General features: G+C 37.2%; 1 non-coding gene and 1 pseudogene across 1 annotated transcript; both read left to right on the forward strand.

Annotated features, from left to right (window-relative positions):
- Positions 1-1,255: 1,255 nt before the first annotated feature.
- Positions 1,256-1,360, forward strand: LOC128777474 (U6 spliceosomal RNA). The gene has a single exon (XR_008422731.1). It is a non-coding gene; the product is annotated as a U6 spliceosomal RNA (small nuclear RNA).
- Positions 1,361-1,635: 275 nt separating this feature from the next.
- Positions 1,636-1,924, forward strand: LOC109258320 (transmembrane protein 258-like; annotated as a pseudogene).
- Positions 1,925-7,957: the final 6,033 nt, after the last annotated feature.

Raw genomic sequence — 7,957 nt, forward strand, 5'->3', positions numbered from 1 at the left:
TTTATCTGAATTGCAATGAATCTTTGAAGGCGCATTGCACGGTGTTGTGAGTTAGAAACACAAGTAGGTAAGGATCTCCTGAATAAATAAGCCAAGAAAGCACCAGTCTCAGGGTTTCCTGCTTCAAGTTCTTTTCAAGGGGCATTGTATTAAACTAATTGTGCTATAATGTTAAATAATCTTAGTGGCTAAACACAGCAACTTTTATTTCTAACTAAGGCAAAGCCCTCTGTGAGTCTGGTGACGCTTTCGGACAAATGTCCTTGTTTGTGATACTTGTGGTACCGCAGCAGACTTGTGGCTTTTCCAGGAGTGCTATGGCAGGCAAGAGGAGAGAATGAGAAGCTGAGCACTGGCCTGTACTGGCTCACCTGGAAAGTCCATCTGTCACTTCCATTAACACATATTGTACAGTACTACTAGACTCAGGCCCCCCTAACAGCCACGAGCTGGGTCCCAGAGAGGAAATACGAACTGATGCTGGAAAATCCTAGATGAATATCTGGAAAAGAGGAGGAGACTATATAAGGAAGTGGAGAAATCTTGAGCCTCAGAAAGGCATTCCTTTTTTCTCATAAACTACCACTGGGGTTTTGACTGTACTATGCTTCTGTCTGGTGGAGCCTGTAACGAGATGAAAGAAAGAGTTCCTTGAGAAAGAGAAAACAGCCAGTACAGACTCAATGCCTCATAGCTTGGGGAGAAGAGGGAAGAAGGATGTGACAGTAGTTTGAAGGATACCAAGACTTCACACTTTAAATGTAAAAAAGATCTGCTAAATAATACAGTGCCTACCAAAGAGAGGAGGGTGAGAGAAAGAACAGCACTATTCATTTAGTTAGTGTGGATTAATGGCCACTATCATGTCTCCTGAGCAGAAGGATTTACTAAAACAACCTCTTAGTTTCATTTTGTGCTAACAACTCTACCAACTACCTTAATTAATTGCCCAAAAACTGTTAATAACCATGTCATCATAGACCATCATGTAAATGAGCTTTAAAAAGTAAAATCTGAAGAGCAATCTTGCCATTCATTTATCTGAACTAATTATAATGTAGGAATAATTCTCACAGCAGGTGAAAACTGAGAAAAAGCATGCTTTTGCAGGAAAGCAAAAACATTTTAGATTTGACATCAAAATTTTAGAAGAAACAAAGAGCTTCCTTTTTGCAAGGCAGAGTGTTTTAAGTTTGTTCTTTTTGTTACATTCACATTTTTAATGAAGTATTGGTTAAAAAATCAAGAAGATATGGTGTTTGTTTGATAGCACATTTACCAAAATTGGAATAATAGAAAATTATCAGCTTGGCCCCTGTGCAAGAATGACATGCAAATTCATGAAGCGTTTCATCTTTAAAAAGAAAGATATGGAAAAGTGTGTTCAGTTTTCTTTCTAATGTTGAGGAAATAGCATAGCATATTTTGATTTTGTCTCCAGGAAGAAATTATTTCCAGAATCAACAAGGCAAAGAAGGCGTTATGCTTGAGAATCAATGGATATTCATAAATTGATTAAATTGATGGGTTGTTTTGTTTTAGTGCCACTGTAATTTGTAGCTATAAAACGTAGACTATATCCTGCCGATGTGTTATTCCAGTGGCGGAGCAGTGGATTACCCTGTACCTGGCAAAATGGAGACAGAGACCATGAGGAGATACACCCGCCCGTTAATCCACCTGTCTTCCCGATCTGACCATGGTGCTGTTGGCTACTGGTATGTTCTTTAACTCCTGGTTCTTCGTTTCTTAGGCTACCTCCACCCAGTACACTTGGGGTATCTACAAAGAGCTCCTCATCTCCTTGGTGGCCTTGTTCTTCCTTGGCTTTGGAGTCCTCTTCCTGCTGCTCTGGGGCAGCATCTATGTTACGAGCGCCCAAGGGTTCCAGTCAGGTGGCTTCACTGATCCCTGCTTTAAGTAAATTAATTTTTTTACTATTGCTGGAAGTGTCCCACCTGCTGCTCACTATAAAGCCAAATGTGTGACAGTCACAAAAATAGAGAATATATTCTTTCTTAAGAAGGCAGCCTGGTGAGGTGGAAAGTGTTGGATAGTAATTCACATCCTGATACATACTCGTTAGCTGTGTGAGTTTGGGTTTGCTGCTATTTACCTCATGAAGCCATAGGTTGCGGAGCTGGTGTGAAGACAAACTATTATGGTATGTAATGGGCCTAACTGTTCTGGCATATGGTTAAGCATTATTGTAGCTATATTTTTCCTTATTTTTCACCCTTATAAGTTTTGTTATTTACATTCTCTTAAGTTTTATTACCTTTCTTTTTGAGGAAAAATTCTGTTATTTATAAACTAATTTGTCCTATAATGTTAAAAAGTGTTCAAAAATACTCCAAAGAGGAAAATATTTGGAAACTTTGTGGAATAGTCTCAGTTAGAAGGAACCTTAAAACCCTTTCTAGAAGCAAATGGTAGTTTTAAAGTCTGCATCTAGTGGAATAAACTGTTTAAAAATTTAGTTTTCCACATGTGAGGAGAGTTGCAGCATCAGCACAGATAGAAAAACAGCTCTATGCTCTGATAATTTAGTTACCTACAAAAGTATATATAAAAGAAGCTGATTAAAATTATTTAAAAGAGGAGGAATCTCATGAACTTCACTTACATGGCTCATTCTGACCTGAGAAAGAGAGAGAAGTTGAAGACCACAAGGAATCCTAAGTTACAGAAAGTCACTTCTTTATTTTTAATAAAATATCAATGGAGATTTTGCTATGATATACTTCTGTAGGATTTTGCCTTCATTTTGATTTCAGTAAATGAAAAATTTGGAGAATGGCATATAGGCTTACTAATGACCTCATCTAGCTCAACTTCATGTCCCATAAAGAAAGTTGTCCAAAACTTATAAAACTTACAAATAGAGGATGACTGAATGACTTTTCAATGGCATTGTTTAGTGGACTCATCTGAGAATTATTTAATGTTAAAGGAGAATACACCTGGGACACCTGGGTGGCTCAGTCGGTTAAGGGTATGATTTGGGCTCAGGTCATGATCTCGTGGCCTGTGAGTTCGAGCCCCACGTCAGGCTCTGTGCTAACAGCTCATCTTTGGATTCTGTGTCTCTCTCTCTCTCCTCTGCCCCTCCCCCGATCACATCCTCTCAATCTCTCTCTCTTTCTCTCTCTCTCTCAAAAATAAATAAACATTAAAAAAATTTTAAAGGAGAATACACCTGTATTGTCTTATGCATTTGATACTTCATCATTTTTTACTATTTTCCATTTGCATGTTAACTTGTGTGTTTCTAGCTAGGAGAAAAGATGGTGCTAAATGTTATAGTTTTATTTCTCTATAAGATTTTACGCAGTTTTGTATCTTATTAGCAAATCCATTTTAGCATTCCTTTGACTATTTTGAAATATCATTCTGACACTTGTTAAAAAACAGTAAGGAAGATTTTATTCAGAGTACTGGTGCAATGGCACTTTGCAATAGGGGAGACAGAGATTGGGCTCAATTCTGAACATAAGGAAAAGAGGGGATTTACAGCCAAAGAACAGGGTGGGGGTGTCAGTGGATAGAAAATTACCAAGAGGAGGTATCAAAACTAGTGGGGAGGTTTTCTGCTGAAAACAGGCTAGGGGAGATCAGATATTATAGGGGTAAGAAGGTATGGAATTTGATCAGGTTTTGTGGGTGATCAAATATTGAGGGTAGCAGCTCCTTCTAAACTGACTTGGCAAAATTCTTCCTGCAATGGGTGATACAGGCCTGTTCACAAAGAATACTAAAGCCCAAGGTCAAGTCCTAGAGGTCTGAGAGGGGCTTGATGGGGATCAGATTAAGGAGAGAGTGTCTTTGTCATTATTTGTTTCTCTTTATCAAAATCTCCTTTGAACTAGTTTTCCATCTTACTGGTTCTTTCATTAATTGTTTAATTAATTAAATCTTTGATATGTGTTCATTTTATATTTATATGAGAGTCATGTTTTGAATTTTTTTTTTTTTGAAAATTGTACTCAATCATGAGCTCATTCGTATGTGAAGGTTTTTGAAATATAATTTTCAAAGTTAGGGAGAAGATAATGTCCTTTCTCAGTAGACTGGTCCAACTGTATGCTATCAATCAGTTTTTAAACTAATTAGAGAATTATTGGACACATATAGAAAGAATATCAGCATCTTCAGTAAGAATATGTTCAGTTAGGCAGTAGCATATCAAATGTTTCTCTTGAGCATTTCTACATTTTAAGGAGATAAGGATTATCACAAAGGACCTAAGAAAAACCACTTCATGTGCTCTGCAAATATAACATATGACATGATGCATATGTGATCATTTAGTGCTAAAGTTAAGTGATATGTATTTTTAAACAACATTTTAGTAAGAAGAATGTCACAGTGCTTTGACAAGAAAGTTTGTATGCTTATGCATTGCCATTAAACGTGATTTTGGAAAATGAGGCAGGAATAGAGGTGAGGGAGAGATGAGGAGACCACACATTATTTGATATGTCCAATGCTTTATATGCTACTCCTTCTTTTTATTCCTTTCATGCAGTAGTTTGGATCCAAACGAGAAAATGGATAGTTGGAGGGGAATTAGTTGTAAAGGAACCTCTTACAAAGGTGTGAGAATGATATCAAGAAACCACACCTGACAGTGTAGCCTGTAACAGTAGGTGTCTATTACCTACAGAGAGGGCACCCAGTAGGTGCCGTGATCTCGGGTAGAGGGAGTTGACCCTCAGGAATGAATATCATGACTTTACTTTCCTTTTCCCATCCCCTCTGGGTGCTCCCAATTGGCTGAATCTAACCAGAATCCAGAAGATAAAGTTGTGCATTAACGCAACCCATATTCTTTAGCTTCTTGGGGCAGGAGTGGAGTAGGGTGGAGTAGGGTGGAGATGTGTAAAAAAAATGGACCTATAAGGTAATGTGAAAGATGTCTTGCACATCTGGTAAATATTCAACAGGAATTTTATTTGCTACAATATAGGATAGGAGAGACTGAGACTGGAAGACTTTTCTGGCAGGGATCAGAGCTTTGTGCAATCCATGGTTTCATGCCAAGGGAACATGTGGTATTGCGTAAGAGCACTGTCTGTCCAGATATGGAATTAGGTCTGGAGGGTAGTAGTCGTAAAGTCCAGGGAGATGCAGATACGTTCTGTGAACACAGGTAGTTGAACTGAATTAACATTCTGGACACAGCTAACTTGGTGACAATGGGACACTCCCTTAACTTATTTTGTTTTCTATTTTTCATGTGTAATAGAATGAATGCTGTATCTTCATATAATTTTGAGTGGGAGAATGAAAATAGGAACAAATGGTTTTTTATCAGTTTTTATATTGTGTTACTTCTAAGTATTGTTTTTCGTAAAAGCAGCTAAAACAGCATCTTTTGTGTCCTCATATTATTATTTATCAATGAATTCTCCCTGAAGGAGGCAATCAACACCAGATTGTTAGGGTCACTTTAATCAGAGCTGTAATGGTTTACTCTATTCTATGAAGTTGATATTTACTCTATATATAATGAGGATGCAAGAAGTGATAAAATGGTCAGCTGCAAGAATTAAGCATTTATATCTAAATGAAGGGGAAAATCTTTATTTTAATTAGATATTCCTCTCAAGTATAAAGGAAAAGGTAAGTTAGTGTCTCTATTACAAAAGAAGCAACTCAAGGTTAAGTAATTTGGATGTGCACTAGCTGACCCAAAGAAAAAAATGAGGGGATTGGTATTTAACCTAAGGTTGTGTGCATTTCAGCCTTGGGGACCGGAAGGCCTTTTCTGAATTTCACTGTGGAGATCCATAAGTACAGCTTGATTGTCCCTGTCAAGTGTGTGCTTGGCTTGCTCTCCAGCTTGCATGGCTCTGCTGATTACTGGCAGCTTGAAATTGTCCTGAAAGAGAATGAGTGCTCTTGATTAATCCCCATGCACAGTATCAACATATTATTGATTCATTATCAGCACGTCGTGTTTCATTTCTCTGCCACAGGGATGGGCTGAAGGCAAATGTGACCTCAAAACAGATGCAACCCAACGAACATCTAGGTTGGGTAGCTAACATTCTTATTTTGGGTAAAGTCCTTTTACTACATAAATTGCCTACTAAATTCTAGCCTGCCTTGTATAGAAGACAGTCCTGACAGACGCTGACAATGTTCCTCTTTTCTAGAGAAGAACTAGAGTTTAATAACTCCAGCTTAACAACTATAAAGCAGTATTGCTTATTTTATTATGTATGTGTTTCATTATAAAAAAGCAATAGACAAACAAGTTCTCTAAGTTAGAGTGCATCAGATATTAAGAACTTTATTATTCAGCTTTCTTTTATATCACTGTTAAGTACAAGGCTTAACATTGATTTATTCATTAATCATTTATTTATTCAACAATCCATTTACTAAGACCTACTATATTGTATGCTGGGCACCAGGAGTATGAAGCTGAAAAGGCATGGTTAGATTCAGAGTTCACAGACAGAGGAGATAGGTATGTGAAAAAATATATAAAAATTGATATTTACATATATTATGTATAATTTATATATACTTATATATAATATATAAATATAGTTAGATATAAACTTATATTTACACATATTATATATGTATTTATATATAACATATAAATATATATTTGTATATAAAATTATATTTACATATATTATGTATAATTTATATATACTTATATATAATATATAAATATAAATTCATATCAAAATATATCAAAATATATGTATATGTTTAGTAATAGAAATATATACAAGGTATTGAAGGGATAATTAATTCTAATGGTAGGATTTCAGAGAAAATTGTGACCATGCCAGGTTTTGGGAAATAAATAGAAGTTCTGGGGAAAAGGTTAAGAAGAGAGTTTGGTGCAGAGGAAACAGTCTGTGAAAGGGAACTACAAGTTTCCCTTGAAGTAGTTGAGTGTTTTTGAAGCACACATTTCAAAAGGGAAGTGATGAGATGTTAGGCTACAGAGGTGGGTGAGGGATGGATTTTTGAGGGACTGTCTTCTATACAAGGCAGGCTAGAATTTAGTGGGCAGTAGGGTTCTGAAGAGTGGAATCAGATCTGCATGTTCAAAGACCACCCTGATACACTTGAGTGTTATGTAGTTGCCATTAAAGATCCTAGTCACAGGCTTTTAAAATAGGACAGTTGAGGGGTGCCTGGATGGCTTAAGCAACTCTTGATCTCAGCTCGGGTCATGATTTCACAATTTGTGAGGTCAAGCCCCACGTGGGGCTCTGCCTGACAGCACAGACCCTGCTTGGGATTCTCTCCATTCCCTGTCTCTCTGCCCCTTCCATGCTTGCTCTCTCTTTCTCTCTCAAAATAAATAATAATAATAAAAAAATAACTTCAAAATGGTACAGTTGAGGAAGTGCCTTGAGGAAGTGGCAGTGTAATGAAGGGCGAGATTCAGCATGTATCTAAGAGATATAATCAGAGGAACTTAGTTCACACTGGATGTTGGGAATAAAGAACTGTTGAGGATGACTCACAGGATTGTGTGAGTCTGTTCCCTACCAACTGAGGTAGGGAAAAGCAGTAGAAAAGTATAGTTGCAGTGGTAGGAAGGAAGAGATGGTGTGGCAGAATACTAATGATTGGTGATGTTTTCACCAGGTAGACTTTAAGGGGTGTCTCGTGGGCAATGGGATCTTTAAGTCTGACACTCAGGCATAGGAATTCAGCTAGATAATGGAAAAGACTCAAACTGTGGGCAGAAATGCAACAGAACGTTTTACTATCAGCTATGTCATAATGGCTGTGTCTCAAAGACCATGCCCAAAATAGTGCAGGCAAAGCCAGAAGATTATTCTTCACAATTCTACAAGATAACCATGTCCTTGTAAGTCACTTCTTTTTATCGAGTTGTATTGATCATATTTTCATCTAGAAAAATAAGACCACACATAGTGAACCACTGAAAATGAGGCTCTTGCTAACGTACTTA

The sequence above is a fragment of the Panthera pardus genome, unplaced genomic scaffold (genome assembly GCF_024362965.1).
Source record: "Panthera pardus isolate Hobbes unplaced genomic scaffold, ASM2436296v1 HiC_scaffold_16, whole genome shotgun sequence".
NCBI lineage: Eukaryota > Metazoa > Chordata > Mammalia > Carnivora > Felidae > Panthera > Panthera pardus.